The following is a 17422-nucleotide window of genomic DNA, read 5'->3' as shown; positions in this document are numbered from 1 at the left end:
TAAATAATCCTGGAATGTAAAGTCTTGAGTTTCTTTTATTTACATGTACTAGTACGTGGGCTTCTCAGGTATCCCAGTGGTAAAGAATCCACCTGCCAATGTAGATGTGGGTTCGATCCCTGGGCTGGGAAGATCCCCTGGAGAAGGAAATGGCAACCCACTCCAGTATTCCTGTCTGGGAAATCCTATGGAAAGAGGAGCCTAGCAGGCTACAGTACATGGAGTCCCAAAGAGTCAGGCACAACTGAGTGACTAAACAACAGCAACAAATTAGGTACATAATTATAAATACCATAAGTTAAAAACATTATTAAGGATCATATTGCCACAAATAAAAAAATCTGACAGCACCAAGTGTTGACGACAGAGATGCGTAGTGCTAGTGGAAATGTAAATTGGTTCACCCACCTTGCTGCACAATTGGGCAACACCTGGAAAAGCCAAAGATGGATGTATATGTCCATGAATGTCATTTAAGCTCTTGACATGTGCCCAAATGCTGTCACTCAAAGTGTGGTCCAGTGACTATCAGCAACAGAGCCCCAGGGGAACTTGTTAGAAATGCAAATTCTTGGGCCCTACTTTAGACCTATTGTTCATAAACCCTGGATATGGGGCCCAGAAATCTGTTTTATTAAGCCCTTCAGGTGAGGCTAACATACTTGGGGAAGCAGTGCCCTAGAGAAGTCTCACATGGGGAGGCCCACTTGAGAATGCTTATAGCAGTGTTCTTTATAACATCAGCAAAAGGGGAATAACTTACCTGGCGCACCAAAAGAAAATGAATGAAATGTGTCATGTTCACACAAGGGCGTGCTATGCAGCAGTGCACAATGAATGGCCAGAGTGACATGGATGAAGTTCACAAATAATAGGTTGTGTGTATGTGTGAAAAAAACAACTTGGGAGAGTACATGGAAGAAGACATCATAAAAAAAGAGTTGAAAAGCATGCAGAACAGTTCTATATATTGTCCACAGGTCCATCCATGTGTAGTAAAAATATGAAGACATTGACAAAAATGACAGACACTGAGTGCAGATTGGCAGTGAGCTGTTGTGGAAGGGCAGGCTATTCCCGCTGATGCCCTTGCTGGTTTTTCACCTCCCCTTGCACCTCTTCTGGTCTCCACACACCCTCGCTTGTATGGTGTGTGCATCTAATTCCATGATTTTAAGTGCACATCTAATCCCATGGTTTTAAGCCTGTCTCTTTGCTGTTTGGTGAATGCAGGTGATGGAATTTATGAGGACTTGCTACCCTTGGCCTGCCCCTGCTGTTTCCCCTAGGATCCCTCTAATACCCTCCTCACTTGCCTCCCTGCTTCTGACTCATCCCCCTTTGATCTAGTCTAAATATAACATTGTAGCCATTTTAATGCTTTTTACAGTTGTCTCATGTCCCTCCTTTGCTCAAAACCCATTATTAGCATCCCATCTCACACAGAATACAAGCCACATTACTTGAAGTGGCCCTGAGGCCTGTTATCATGCTGCCTTTGTCCCCCCTCTGTTTCAGCCACACTGGCCTCCTTCCTGTTCCTGGACCACAAAATATTCTTCCTTCCAGGCATTTGTCCTCGGGATTCTCTTTGCCTTGGAAAATCTCCCAAAGTGATCTGCATGGTTTGTGCAGATCAAATCTTCCTTCAAATCCTTGCTTGAATACCACCTTCTCATTGAGGCCTTCTGTCTGCCCACTCGTGGCAGGTCCTCCGGCAGGACTCCCTGACCAGAGAGAATAGCCCACTCCCAGCAGGCACACCTTTTTAGCGTCGCCCTCATGTGGCCACTTTGGGGAATGACACTGTCTACAGAACTGGAACTGGTGTGGGCTAGTACGTAACAATATGTTAGCTGGCGGTGTATTATTATGAAAATGCCATTGCTTTCTTCCCCCGCCCCCAGCTTTATTGAGGTATAATTGACAAATAAAAATTGTATCTATTTAAAATATACAACACGACGCTTTGCTATAGCTCTGAGTTGAGCGCTAAGCTGCATGTGTTACATGGGCACTTACATTTTAGATAGTAATTATAGCTACTATTTATAATAATATGGGTTTTGTTTATATAATATGAATTATATCATTTGGAATAACTTATTGAGTGATAGAAAATTATTTGAATTATCTATTTTTAAAGAAAATGTTTTACTAGGTACATGGAAAAGAATATATGTAACATGCTAGAACACAGAAAGTTAGAAAGTATGTAAGAAAACATATAATAAAATAAATAATGTTTATGAACCCACCACACATCCAAGAACCAGAACATTCCTGATGTCATTGCATCTGTCTATGTTCCTCTCCATCCCTTTCTTATTCCCCATCATTGCCCAGTTCTGATTTTTTTGTTTATCATTTCTCTTTTTAAAGAAATTTGAAGCCATTTACATATCCCTAAGCAATATATTGTTTATTTTTTGTTATTTTAGCATAATAAAATGGAATTATATTGCATGCAATCTTAAGCAACTGTGATTTTCTTTCAGCATTTTTTTAAGATTCATCCAGGGAGCATGTGGCAGTAGGACTTTCATTTTCACTGCTGTGTAACATTCCGTTGTATGACTGTACCCTAGATTACTTATCTGTTCTACAGAGCTACGAGTTTCCCTTTTCCTAGGTTTTCCCTCTTCTAAACAGTGTTGCTCTGAATATTCTGATACGTGTCCCCTGAAACAAGTGTTTTAGGTATATACTATGAGTGGAATTACTGTGCAAATACTCAACTTTACTAGGTAACACCCAATGTTTTCCATAGTGAGTGTTCCAAAGTACAGAGTGTTTTCACCAGTTCTCAGTTTCATCACTTCTTGGCATTGGTAGACAGAATTTTCACTATTCTAGTGAATGTAATAGATCAGTTCTTACGCCAGAAAAAGCATTGAGATAGATTCTTCACCAATATTTCCACATTCACTTTCCAATGTCAGTGAATGCTTACTGCTCTTTGGGGGATTTAAGTATGCCTAATAATATTTTTGCCTCCAGAATTCATCCCTGTCCAACCTTTTTTTTTAATCTGAGAAGAGCTGATTATATCAGAGGTTTACTGAAGAAGCAGCCATTTCAGGGTAACCAAGTGGTTTCACAAAGCTCAGGAGCAGAGGGGAATGGACAATTTGAAGCAGTATTTTAATTAAGAGATTCAAGCTGTTTCTATTTTCCTAATGACCAGTGCTTGCTCTCATTGTAAATTACATTCTCAGGCAAGATGACAAGGAGTCCTATGGGTAACTTTTTTTCTTTCTCTTCTTTCTTATTTTCTGGACTACAAATTAAGACAGGTGGAGTTCCTTCTTATACATTTCCCCACTGGGTTTCCTGGGACCCCCTCCAACCCCCAACTGCCTTCTTTTTGCTCTACTGAAGAAGTGGAAAATTGAGGCGATTTTCTAAAATGAACATCTTTATTGATTAGGGGCTGATTCTGACAGCATGTGACCATCTGTTTAATTGGGTTTCACATCTAAGTTGTAGCTATACTTAGTAACATGATTTATGAGAATTTCACTCAGTTCCCATTATCATTTTCTGATTCATGCCATTTAAGTCAACTTCTGCATGCAGTAGAGACTTGAGTAGAAAATAGAAAACCTGTAGGGTTTTTGATTATTTGTTTGTTTGTTTTTACAAATCCATACCTGTATGAGAAATCCTTTGATTTGTGGTCATCTTTCAATGTTAGATTTTTACAGGGTGTTTATAGCTTCTTATTTTTCTACCCTTATCAAGCTAGGTAGCAGTGTCTTCAGACACAGAGTGTAGTGTGAAATAATAATGGCTTAAGTCTGCTGTATGGGAAGTTATACTCAGGAGCTATTGCATAATTTAATTATATTTGAACTGATAAGGTGGTTAAACAGGAAGATAAGGAGCTGAGGTTGTTAGTGCCTAAACTTGTGCTTCCCTAACTCTGTGATAAATGTAGATCTGGTCTTCCTGCTTTTAGTAAGGAGACCAAACTTTGATGGGAGACCTTGTATGCCACTGATCCAGTTGCATGACCTTGGTCAAGGTGTTTCTCCTTCCTGAGCACTCTTGTCCTCATCTGCCATATGTTGAGTTAGAGTTTTTGATAGGATTTAACAAGATCAATTTGAAAAGTGCCAGTATATTGTCAGGGTCATGGTTTTGTATATCAAAACCCGGCATGCCCACAAGTAATGCCTGGGATAGCCGGTCGGACACAGGATACACAGCATAATATGAAGCTTGGGGGAAGGGATATTTTGAACTTTTGTCCTCAGAAGATTTTATACACTAAAACAATATTTTGGCAAACTTTCCTGTTGGTCCAGTGGTTAAGACTCTGAACTTCTACTGCAGGGGGCTCAGGTTCGATCCCTGGTTAGGGAACTAAGATCCCACATCCCACATGGAGTAACCAAATAAATGTTCATAGCGGCTTTATTCATAATAGCAAAATTCCAGAAAGAACCTAATTTCCATCAACAGAAGAGTAGTTGAAGGAACTGTGGTATATTCATACAACTGAATATTGCACAGCAATGAAAAAGAACAAACTGCTCCATTCTACAGCATGTGAAAATGCCGCTAACTTATAATGCCCAGTGAAACAATGCGTGGTTCCATTTATATGAAGTCCAGGAATAGAGAAACAAATTTGTGGTCAAAGTGATAGCAGTTAAAATAATGATGCCCTTTGTTTGGGGGGATATTGACTGAGATGGGGGCTTGGAAATATCATCTTGATCTGGGAAGTGGTTGCACAGGTAATACTTCGGTAAAAACTCACTGTGTTCTAATTTTTTTATATACCATAAAATTTTGCCTTTACTTTATGTATATAATACCTCAACAGAAATAGTAATACCTCCGTTCTCCATTTAAAATGTTTAGAAAAGCATATAGCATACACAGACATGTGGGCTGATGATAGGTGACCTCAGACCAAGCTGCCAGAAGTGTAGATGAGGGATCACAAACATTTTCTGTAAAGGGCCAGATAGTAAATACTTTTGGCTTTGGAAGCCATATGATTTCTGTTGCAAATTCTCAACTTTGCCGTTGCAGCCATGGACAGTTCATAAACAAATGGGCATGGCTGCACTCCAGTGGAACTCTATTTAGAGTGCTGCAGTTTGCCAGTTGGGGGTGGAAAGCACTGGGAGAGGACGGGATCCAGGGAAGCTTGTAGCGTGTTGCTGCCCCAGCTTCCAAAGTAAAATACTTCAGGTCCAGTCAGGCAGTGGTCCCGAGCTGTGGTGGGGAGCCACTCACATTTGGTTCTCATCTCCACTGATATGGACTGGTGTTTAGCAGAAGATTCACTTCATGTATTCAGTATCAAAGTGTATCTGCATAGTGCCTCATTTCAGTATTAGTTTTTTATTTTCATAGGTCTCAAATCATATTAAGCATTTATTTTAAGCAAATAAAACCTTGGCTTGAAAATAAGCAAGGCCGAAGGGCTAAAACCAATGATTTTATTATCTTATACGCAAGGGATTTAGTTGCCTCAGTTTAATCACAGATACTCTGCTAAAGAAGATAAGCCTTTGTCCAGAGGCTGGGCTTATGCTGGCATCAAACTATAGAATTAATCCCAAAACCAAACATAGACTTGTTTTGCTGTTAAGGAAATAACTATGTTTCAGACTGGTAGAATTTCTCATGCTTTGCTGACTGCCTGAAACCATAAAGTGGAAGCCAAGTTAGCAAATACTCACCTGCGGCCTCTACTGGACTTTAATGAAATTAAATCCCTGAATCCACTTGATGGTGTATTTGAGGAGAATTTGAAAATAATCTGCCATAGTTTGGAAGCTCGAAGAAAGGAAACTCAAGTGGCCACCCAATCCAGACTTCTTATTATCTAGCAGAGATCCTGACAGAGCAATTCTTAGTAATTTTTCTACTGATTCATGTCATATTTATAGCACCCCCCCCCCCCCGCAATAATTCTTACTTTCTGGTAGTCACAGTCCTGTGTAGTCTATCCAACACCAGATGAGGCTGACCTCTGTAACTAATAGGATACTGTGGAAATGGCAGAGTGTGACTTCTGAGGCTAGGTCATAACAGACATATGGCTTTTGCCTTGCTCTCTTGGATTGATCCCCCGGGGGGAAGCCAGCAACCATGTCATGAGGGCCCTCAGGAAGCTGGAGGAGAGGTCCACATGTGAAGGACTCAGGGCCTCCTGCCCGTGACAGCACCCTGTGCACCCGCCATCTTGGAAGCTTGTCCTCTAGTCCAGCCAAGCCTTCAGATGATGGCGGCCCACACTGGTATCCTGAGAGCAACCTCACGAGAGACCCTGAGACAGACCATCCAAATACGCTGTGTCTGAATTCCTGACCCAGAGAAACTGTGAGACAGTAAATGTTTATTGTTTTGAGCCACTATTTGGGGGGAATACTTTGTTATATAGAAAAAGATAAGTGATACAGACATTACAACTCCCCAGGTACTGAGTTCAGTGCTAGGTCTGTATAATACTGTATGGTGTAGCGGTTAAGAGTGTGGGCTTTGATTCTGAATCCTGACTTGGCCACTGATAACTCGTGACCTTGGACAGGTTACTTAACATCTTTAGGCATCCGTTTAATTACCTATAAAATGGGGATAATAGTAGTGGCTATCTTGTAGGGTGGTGAAGATTAAAGGTGGTAATATATATAAAATGCTTGGAAGAGAAACTGGTTTGTAGTAGGTAGTCAATAAATCTTAGCTGTTAAAGAGTTCTTGCTTTTGAGGCATCGGGAGAGAGAGACTTGTAATCAGTCATTTATAGGAGATCATAGGAAGGGTGTGCAGTGCATCCTGGTAGCCTCAGAGCAGTGGTAATTACCTAGGGGAGTGAAGGTTGGCTTCACAGTGAAAATGGCATTTGAGTGGGCTTTGAAAGGAAAAGAAATCTGTAGGCAAAGAAGGTAGGTTGGGACATGCAGAAGTACTGGCTGGTACAAAGGCAACACACGCAGAGGATGGCAAGGTGGTCACAATTGCTGGGGGACAGGCTGCATGTGTTAGATGTGAGGAGGAAGGCATGATGGGAGATGAAATGTTGAAGAAGTAAATGAGGACCTTGTAAGCCACATTGAGGAGCAAGCCATAGGCATCTGGTATAGTTTTCTTTATGGAGAAGAAAATGGCACCCCACTCCAGTATTCTTGCCTGGAGAAGTCCATGGAGAGGAGCCTGGCGGGCTACAGTCCATGGAGTTGCAAAGAGTCAGACACGACTGAGTGACTTAGCACAGCACAGCACATAGTTTTCTTTGGGAGGAGAGAAACTTCAGTTTCAGTTCCTTGGTCTTAATCTCAAAGATCATGGCTTGAAGAGGGAAAAGACTGAGGCTCCTGAGGCCACCGAGGCCAGCTAGGGGTTGGGAAAGTGGTTCAAGAGAAGACTGGGGAGGGTGTAAACCTAGGTGGTGGCAGTGGTGAGAAGAATTAGGGAGTGGATAAGTTAAATCCCAAGATTGTTCTCAAATAATGGTGTAATGATAATACAGGTAGTTTCACAACTTTTCCACTGATGCTTTGAAGGACTCCCGTAAAATGGAGAGGACGATTGTTCTTCACAGCTGCTCTTCACTGAGAACCACTAACGTGCCAAGCATTGTGCTGGATGCCTTAGCATGTGTCAGCTCTAGTCTTCATGGAAGATCTCTAAGTTGGGCACTGTGGGCCATTTTACAGAAGAGGAAACTGAAGCTCAGGGAGGCCAAATCACATGTGAAAGAGCACACAGCTAGCACAGCTGGGAGTATAATGCAGCTTCTGTCATTACAGACTTAATCTTCACCCTACACTGCTCAATGCTGGATAAGAAATATGAGGGTTACATGAAATGGTGCCTGTGAACACACTCAGACAAAGTTGCAAGCATGATATAATTGTATGTCAGAGTAATCACGCTATTCTGTCCTTCCCCATGTGGTGGGGGGTTGTTTCTGTTTGATATGGAAGCAAGATATTGTTGGATGTGGAGACAGCCAGGAGGTGAAGATTGGAAGGTCAGGTGGCTGTGCTAATCTTGTGTCTTCAAGGGTGGGGCCTGGAGCAGCCACTGATGAGTGCCACCGGTGAGAGCGAGTTGTTTGGTTATACCCCTGATCTTCCAACCATCGGATTCTGGTAGAGTGGGGGAGGGGGGGTTATGGGTTATATATTTTGCTCTATTTCCCCAAAATGTTTTTCTTCACAAAATTTACTGTGAAATTCAAAAACTTTTGTTAAGTGTGTTGAAGTTAAGTCATGAGCAAACTGCAAATAGTTTGCAAAATGGTGCACATGATGCATTTAGCAAGATCATGGGACACCTGCTATGATTATTTTAAGACGTTCTTGTCCTGGTCTAGTCCAAGACTCTGGAGGTCCTAATACAGTCTCCTGTCTTGGGGCCTGACCAAGGAGGCAGCTGAGAATGACATTCTGGGCAGTGCCACCGAGGGACAAGGTGCCTTTATGTGGGGAGCCCTGTAGTCTCGTGGCATCCCTGGAAATTGTGAGTACCAGGACCCATGCCCAGAGGGACATGTTTACCACCTGCCGTGCACTTCCGAACATGCATGCATGGGGCAGGACACATGCTTTTTCCAGGCAGAAGACTGGCAGCTTTGTTGCAGGGCCACTGGCAGAAAGCACAGAACAGTTTTAAAGGTCAGTAGGGCTTCCCTGGTGGCTCAGCTGGTAAAGAATCCACCAGCAATGCAGGAGACCTGGGTTCGATCCCTGGGTTGGGAAGATACCCTGGAGAAGGGAAAGGCTGCCCATTCCAGTATTCTTGCCTGGAGAATTCCATGAACTATATAGTCCATGGGGTCACAAAGAGTCGGACACAACTGAGTGACTCTCACTTTCTGACTCAAGAGGCAGGCTGTGAGTGGAACATGCTCTAGGAGTGACATGGATGTGAGTCTGGGTGTGGAAAGCATCAGAAAGCTGGGAAAGAGCCATGATGAGAGGAAACAGGAGTCAGAAATCTCACTCATCTGTCATGATGGTCACAATCTCACTTGTCCTCCCTTAAGAAAAATTAGTTGTTTTGAATCTTTATTACAAAAGTATTTTATCTTTATTGTGCCAAATCTTGAAAAATTTAGATAAGCTAAAAATCTTTTTAGAGTGAATCATAATTTAAAATAGCTACATTTAATACTTTTGTTGAATCTCAATATGTTTATCTACCATATTTAAAAATTGAAATTAAACATGAGCTCATCCAACTATACTGTTTTTTCCCCACTGAAATTTGTAACAAATATTTTTAAAAATTTATTACGAATTCTTCTAAGTCACCATGCCTAATATTCCACCAAATAAAAGCACCTTAATTTCTCTAATTTTCTACTGATAGACATTTAGGCTGTTCTATTGCAAACAACAACAGCAGCAACGAAAACTACTGAGATGCATTTTGTGGCTAAGTCTTTGTCAAATATGAGTGTGTTCTTTAGGATAAATTCCCAGATATGGAGAGATTGCAGAGTCAAACGGTATGCTCAATTTATGAAGTTTTAAAATACATGTTATCCTACTTCTCTGGAGAAGAGTGGTACCAATTTATATCTTCACTAACAATAGATGAGATGGTTTTCTTTTACTGAGTTAGGCATTGTGAAGATACTGCTGGAGGAGATGAATAAAGAGACTCAGTGTTTTTTTGTTTGTTTTGTTTTGTTTTGTCTAATTGATAAGGGGAAAATGTTAGTCACACCCAGATATGGCTCAGTGACACCACACAGGCATTTGTTGAGGCATCTACTGTTCTCCCAGGCCTGGACTGAACATCACTACCCATAGTGTCAGTTTTGAATGCCTAGGATAGCAATTGTGTGTGTGAAATGACCTGGTGGAGCATGAGTAGAATCCGAGATACTGAGCTGCATTGTGGGAGGAAATTTGTGTTTTCTCTGCCAGATGTTGAACTCGAGCAGTGGTTCTCAAAGCGTGGCCCCTGGATCAGCAGCATCAGCATCACTTGTAATAAATGGATGTTACCTGGTCCCATCCCTGACCTCCCAAATAAGAAACTCTGGCAATGGGCCCAGCAATATATGTTTTAAGAAGATTTTAACTATCAAACCTCTGCTACATGCTGAAGTTTGAGAACTGCTGAGCTATAAAAATGGAGCAAATGCAAAAGAGGTCAGACTTGGGTGGGTAAATGTAAGGAGGCTAACTTGTCCTGGTTTGCCTGGGACTGTCCCAGTTTTATCACTGGAAGCTCACATCCTAGGAGCTCCTTCAAGCCTGGGCCAACAGGGACGGTTGGTCACCCTGGTAAATAAGAAGAGGATCTGTTTGTTGCAGCCTGCAGGTAATTATGGCACAAAAAGAATAGAAAGGCCAGAAGAGAAGGTTTCAAGATGGAGGGCAGATTTTGGAAGCTACTTTCTGCTTGTCAGTTCTAGGCTGATGGATATGGTGGCAGGAGGTTACCTGCGGGAAGCCAGCAGATGGCCAAGGCATCTTGCTGAATCCCTTGACGTGAGTCACAGCTGTTAGAACTTGATATTTTCTGGAAAGGGGATGGTTGGCATTCACCAAACTACTGCAAGATGCCAAATTGAAAAAAAAATCCACTATTAATCTTAGCAGTGATGACAATGAAATCCCTTTACAGCAAAAAATATAACCAAAAGTGCTTTGTAATTGCAGCAATTTCCATGTTCCTACTGATGGCCCCCTAGCTTCTAGAAGAATGGTATCTGGCTTATCTGATTATGAGAACTAATCCTGAATAAGATGTAACAGTCATTCTCTCTTAGAGTGAGAATTCAGCCTGGATTTTCCAAAGTAGTTGCAATTAAAACTATTTTTGTCCTTTTGTAAAATCATAATTTATAAGCCGTGTAAAGTTTCAGTTTTGAAAGAATAGTCTGTGAAATTATAATGCAAATATCTAATCATATGTTACAAGCACTGTGTTGAGGAGCAGCATATATACATCAGTTAAGTTAAATATAAGCAGCTCCTTATTTTTCCTAAACTGAGATTTCTGTACTTGTTTGCATATTAGAATTACCCGGGGAGCTTTTATAAGCTCAGTATGCATCAGCATACTGACGTTCAGGGCTCCATCCCAGACATCGTGACCTGATGTGTCTGGGGCAGGGACATGGGTTTATTTTATAAAGCCTCCCCAAGGTATTCTAATGTCCAGTAGGGGTTGAGAATCCAGGGGGTCGCAACTAGGATGCACCAAAATAACTGGGGACCTGTTGAAAACTCTGATCCCCACTGATCTTACAAATCTTTTACCCATTAGCCCACACATGTGTATAGGTAACCCCTTTCCACCACACACGTATGTATCTACTCCCATGTATCCAGTATTTCTCCACTGAGTTTAAAGAATATTTCAATTAAACATACACTTTAGAGAGCTTTGGTATCAATTCACCTTCCTCTTTAGATTTTACAAAATGGAATTTTTTTCTAGTTATATCCTTTTCCCTTTCCCTGGGTTGTTGTTTTTTTGAGGACATTTGTAGGTTTTGGCTTTCTTCACTTAGTTTGATGATCCCTAGTTTTATCTATGTTCCTGAAAGTTGAATGGATTTATTCTTTTGTGTGTGTGTGGATTTCCCAGTTGCGCTGTGGTAAAGAATCTGCCTACCAATGCAGGAGGTGCAAGAGACATGGGTTTCATCTCTGGATCAGGAAGATCCCCTGGAGGAGGAAATGGCACCCACCTCAGTTTTCTTGCCTGAGAAACCCCATGGACAGAGAAGCCTAGTGGGCTATAGTCCATGGGGTCATAAAGAGTCATTCACATGCATACTGAAAATTGGAGGCCTCCCATCTTGTTAAATCTGACCAAACGTGGAAACAATAGGAAATGATGTGCCAGTCTGACTATAGTTATTTTTAAAATAGTCACCATTTGTAATTGTTCATATATTAAAAAAACTTCACACCTAAAAATAACCAAACTTTGGAGGATAATGCTTTTAAAATACTTGCCACATGTTAACCTTTCTGAGCCATACACTTACAGATGTTAGATATGGAACTTAGAATTAATGTGACAATTACATGAAAACATACAAAGAATGTAGGGAAAAGAGATTAAGTTTGTTCAATATTGTTAGGACCAAAGGACTCTGATCTATATCAGTATTTTGTCTGATTTTTTTCATTGTAGCCTATGCCCTAACCACAAAAGGGAAAATATCCTACTTTTATTCTTTGGTGGTAGGGAGGGCTGAGAGGACATAGGGGTGATGGAATTGGCACAGAGCTGGGCAGGTCTTTTTATCTTGTCAATATTTACTTTCTGATTGAGAGTTTATTGGAAAAAAATATGCAAACCTCAAAACTACGCTAGTTTGGCTATGAATATAAGGGAATAGAACCAACAGAGTCCCTAATCTAGAAGGTAAACAAAAACCAGAGTTTGAACAATGGAACATATCCCTATTCTGGTGTTGAATGTGGAAACTTCAAGAAGTAGCACATCGATAGTATTAATAATATTGTGTAATGTTTTAGACTTTGGCTAACCCCCACTTATAGGTAATGTTTAATCCCCATCACCCTTTAGAGTTTCACAAAGTGCAGATTCCATTTACTCAACAAATATTTATTGAGTGCTTACCACCTGCCAGGCATTGTTCCAGCTCTGAAGATATTGCAGTGAAAGAATGGTAAAAGTAAATAAAAGTCCTTTTGTTACGGAGCTTGCATACCAATTGGGGAAAGACAGATAATACTTTATAGACAATAAGTAAAATGTAGATACCATAGATGGTGGTGTTATGATGAGATATAAACCAATTGGGGGGGGAAAGGATAATACTTGGCTCCTTTAAAAAAGCACTAGGGAAAGCCTTAATGAGAAAGGGACATTTGAGTAAATATCTGAAGCTAGTTTTAAACATAGTAGTGGGAAGTTCTGGGTTGGGGGGAGAGAAAAAAGAGAAATTACTAATTTTTATTTTGATCTCTCTGCATAATAGATTGGCCAAAAAGTCCATTTGGGTTTTTGCATAAAGCTCAATAGTTTGAATTTGCTATGCCTGAGGACATATGTTTATTTTCTAGGGTCTAAACTTTAGGATAACGGGCTAATTTTTTCTCTATATTTACCTGTAATAAAAAAAACCTAATTAATATGATTTTATACTAATAAAATGAATACTGGAACCCAGAGGTGTTGAGGTGTTTGCCTTTTCCTGGAAAGGTGTAGCTAGAGTTAGGATATAACTGTGACTTTAAAGGCCAACTAGTTGAACCTGACCCAGTGAATGTGATCAGTTCTTTCGCAGTTGTGTCCTAAACAAAAGTACTCTATGCCTTTTACTGTTACCATTTTGCTAAGACTGCAACTAGATTAGTCAATATTCATCAATAGAGTTATGAGAAACTGCAGTGAAAATGGAAGGCTGACCAAGTAGAAAGTCTGAAGCAGGCCTTATGATTTTCCTACCTGTAGATTTGAGAAAGAGAATTTTTTGCTACCAAATAATGAGGTTATTATAGCATGTGTGTTTGTGCATAGCCGTGTCTGACTCTTTGTGTCCCCATGGACTGTAGCCCGCCAGGCTCCTCTGCTGATGAAATTTTCCAGGCAAGAATACTGGAATGGGTTGTCATTCCCTTCTCCAGGGGATCTTCCTGACCCAGGGATTGAACCCATGTCTCTTGTATCTCCTGTATTGGCAGGAGGATTCTTTACCACTAGTACCACCTGGGAAGCCCATATAAATGCCAGTATTTTTTTTTTTGGTCCGAATTTTAGTGTTTGAAATTATTTTACTACAAGCTGTATTTTTACTTGAAATAGAAATTTGCTGGTATTTACAAATGTATGAGCAAAATGCTGCCATGTAAGCTGAGTAAACTATATACTGTTTTTGGATAATCTTTGGAAGAATTTTCTATAACACACATACATTTATTTCTCTTTTAAAAAATTTGTTTATTTATTTTTGGCTGTGTTAGGTCTTCTTTGCTTCATGGGCTTTTCTCTAGTTGCGGTGAGAGGGGGCTACTCTCTAGTTGAGATGCATGGGTCCTCTTGTTGTGGAGCACAGGCTCTAGGACACGTGGGCTTCAGTAGTTGTGGCTCCTGGGCTCCACAGCACAGGCTCAATAGTTGTGGCACATAGGCCTAGTCGCTCCGTGGAATCTTCCCGGATCAGGAATTGAACCTGTGTCTCTTGCGTTGGCAGGTGAATTCTTCACCACTGAGCCACGAGGGAATCCCCACACATGGTTATTTCTAAAAGAGTTTATTTTAATTACAGATGATTACCTTTGATTAATCAGTATTTAAAACATTACATTTATGTCCAAAGCCCCATTAACCACCTACCACCCCAAATCCCAGTGATCTCTAAGAGATAAATGACTACTGTGACCACTTCGATATGTATTTTATAGACTTTTTCTGTGAATTTTCATACATATACACAAACTGATAAGAGGGTTATTTTAAATATATAAATGGCATTTACATGTCTATATCTACGCCCTGCTTTATGCCAATAGCATTTCTTAGAGTGTTTCCCATGCTGGAAGATGGAGATCTACCTCTTGACTCTTCCTTTGCTGCACAGCAGTCCATAAAATAGTTATATCATCAAGTCATTCCCCTCCTGTTGGACATCTAGATTGTTGCACGGTTTTCTCAGTTACAGCAATGCAGCAATAAATGTATTTAGTCATGACTCTGCAGTGCATGTGAGCCAGTGATTGGGCAGTGGTTCTTGAAGCGTGGTTGCCCAAGCATCAGCCTCACAGGGGAACTTGTTAGAGGTGCAAATTCCTAACCACCTCTCTGGACCTACTGACTCGAAACTCTAAGGGTGGGGCCCAGTAATCTGTATTTCAGTAAGCCCTCCAGGTGATTCTGATGCATGGCAAAATTGGAGAACCACTGGCATTTAAAGGTTTAAGAGATGACTAAATTGCTTTCCAAAATGCTCGCAACAATTTATACTCCCACTAACATGCTTCCTACACCCTGGCCAATATTACCTGTTATTAAATTGATTAATTTTTGCCAGTCTAATAGTTATACTTCTCTTTCCTCCCTCTCCCTCCCTCTCTCCTCTCATGTTCATATATGTATGTGTCTGTATGTGTACATACATATGCACACATACGAATTTACCTTGTAAGGGATGTCTCCCATAAATATACAGATGGAAAAAGAATCTTGAAAAGTGTGAAATAGGTGGCAAGGCAGTGCTGAAATGGGAAGAAGAGGAGCTAAAATGAATATGCAAAAAAAGATAAGAAAAGCCTATTAAAAAGGGAGAGAAAAAGAAAAAGAATCCCATTTCCATTTATTTATTTTTCACTTCTCCCTTTGCTCAATAGAACTCACTCACTTTATGAGATAAGATACTTTTGGCCTTGTTGAAATTTGATCTGTCACTCTTGCCAGTTGACATCTCCAAAAATGCAGCTTAAACTGTTAATCCATTCACTTCAGCTAAACGGTCCTAAGGGCATCAGATTTTTGTGTTGATCAGTGTTGGGTTCCCTGGCCCTGACAAGCTGTGAAGATCCAGATGATCAGGGGAGCATGATGGCTGTGGCTGGTGAGTCTGGGGCCTCTAACAGCGACGGCGGCAGAAAGGAGCCTCAGGCAGGTGTCAGATGCTTTCCTGAAAAGGGGTTGGCAGTGGACATAAATGCTGCCAGCTGGGCACATTACCAAGCAGGAAAGCCATAATGATTTAATAATTAAATCACACTGGTCTATGATCATTGTTCTCATTAGCAAAGATCATTGCTTTTTGATGATATATATTATATGAGACAGAATTTTCATACAAACACTGTGATTTGCATATATATGTGGTATATATTTGCATATATATATATATATATATCTCCAAGTCAGAATGACTTACTAAAAGTAATCACCAAAAAGAGGATGGAATTTTGATGTAAAGATGCCAAGGATATTTAAGAAAATGTGGAAATTATGAAGATTTATTTGACATCACCCCTCTCGAGTCAGATGCAGTTTCCATTATGTGAAAGCAGCAGGAAGAGAGAGGACTCCGGGCTGGATCCATCTCTGTTGTACAATAAGGTTTTTGTACCTTGATATTGCAAACTATGATGTTATTAAGAACATATCAACAATATATATATGAATTGCACAAATTAATATTTCATTTCTAAATAAAGAACCTGCTTTCCTGCCCTCGTGACTCATAATGTCCTATCTTGGAGGGGAGATAGACAGGTTGTTGAGAGGAAAAGAAGGGAGAGAAAGCCTTTGAACTCATGAAAGAGCTTTCAATCTCTAGGAGCCTTGAGCAGTAGCCCTGTGACAGGCAGGGATGTTGCAGAAAGTATCTTTTTCTAATTTTTTTTTGTTACTATTCATTGCAATTCGCAGTTGTAATGACTTGTAAGTGCAGCTCCTAGGATCCACTCCAGGGTACAAAATTTAAAGGTGAGTTGCAGTGGCAAAGCAAAGCAAGGCATTTCTCCCACTCGTCTGCACCCCGGGCCAGCTACATCATTTGTGGGGCTCGGTACCAAATGAAGAAACGGGGACCTCCTTTTCAGAAAGCAGGAAAAAGTGCTGTCAAGGGGCTGCAATAGAAAGCTTTGGCCTTCCTTCCATGCTCTCTCATTCTGTAGACTGGTCACAGTATTTTTTATCTGCTATTTGGTACTGTGAGTTGTAAGGAAAACTAAAAATTTAAATCATCAGCATTATTTTACCATTCATCTTTATATTGTACAATGCCAAAACAAATACAGATACAAGAACTTTTACTTGAGCTATGGAATCACCAAAATTATAGTTTGTATTTTCCAGCTTATACATGAGTATGTATTTTCTTCTTGTCAGGATGGTGAAAACACTGCATAAAACTAATTCAGCAGGTTTTATTTCATTTCTTACTACATGTGCATTCTATCAACAATCTCTACCTTTGGTATACTGATGAATAAGGAAGGGCTGAAAGGGAAAAAGACCGGGGTAGTCCTATCTTTCCCTTTCATGTCATCATTTTGGTGTATGTGGTTGCCTAATGCAGTGAAGTAACAGGAGTAAGATAGAATTCTTATCTAATAAGATAGAATTCTTATTCACGTTATTAGAATGCCACTGCTGCTTTTGGTGGTCAAAGCAAATTCTGGTTCCAGTTGAAAGAGCCCTCTTGTGGCTGTCAGAACCCCCACCTATTCAGTCCTAGATGTAGCATAGTTAACTTGTGCTCGCTTTGAATTTTGCTGAACTCACACGTGTTGTGGGTCTATCAGAGTTCTGTACTTCCAGGGAGCATCTTGTATGCTGTGTGCAAATAGAGCATAACAGAAACTGTGGACAGAAATGTCGTGCATGGCTCCTTTACTCACAAACGTGCTTTATTGTCCCCTTGGTCTCCACTTCCAAAATCACATTCAAACATAAAATTGTTAAGCCTTTCAGACAGTGACAACAGAGCGTTAAATCC

At 40.5% G+C, this 17422-nt stretch overlaps 1 protein-coding gene across 2 annotated transcripts in view; it reads left to right on the top strand.

The window, feature by feature from the left end:
* PHEX (phosphate regulating endopeptidase homolog X-linked) overlaps positions 1–17422 on the top strand; it is a 197236-nt gene that overhangs the window by 152795 nt on the left and 27019 nt on the right. The window lies entirely within an intron of this gene.

The sequence above is a fragment of the Cervus elaphus genome, chromosome X, assembly GCF_910594005.1.
Source record: "Cervus elaphus chromosome X, mCerEla1.1, whole genome shotgun sequence".
Taxonomy (NCBI): domain Eukaryota; kingdom Metazoa; phylum Chordata; class Mammalia; order Artiodactyla; family Cervidae; genus Cervus; species Cervus elaphus.
This window is presented reverse-complemented; position numbering and strand designations above follow the sequence as displayed.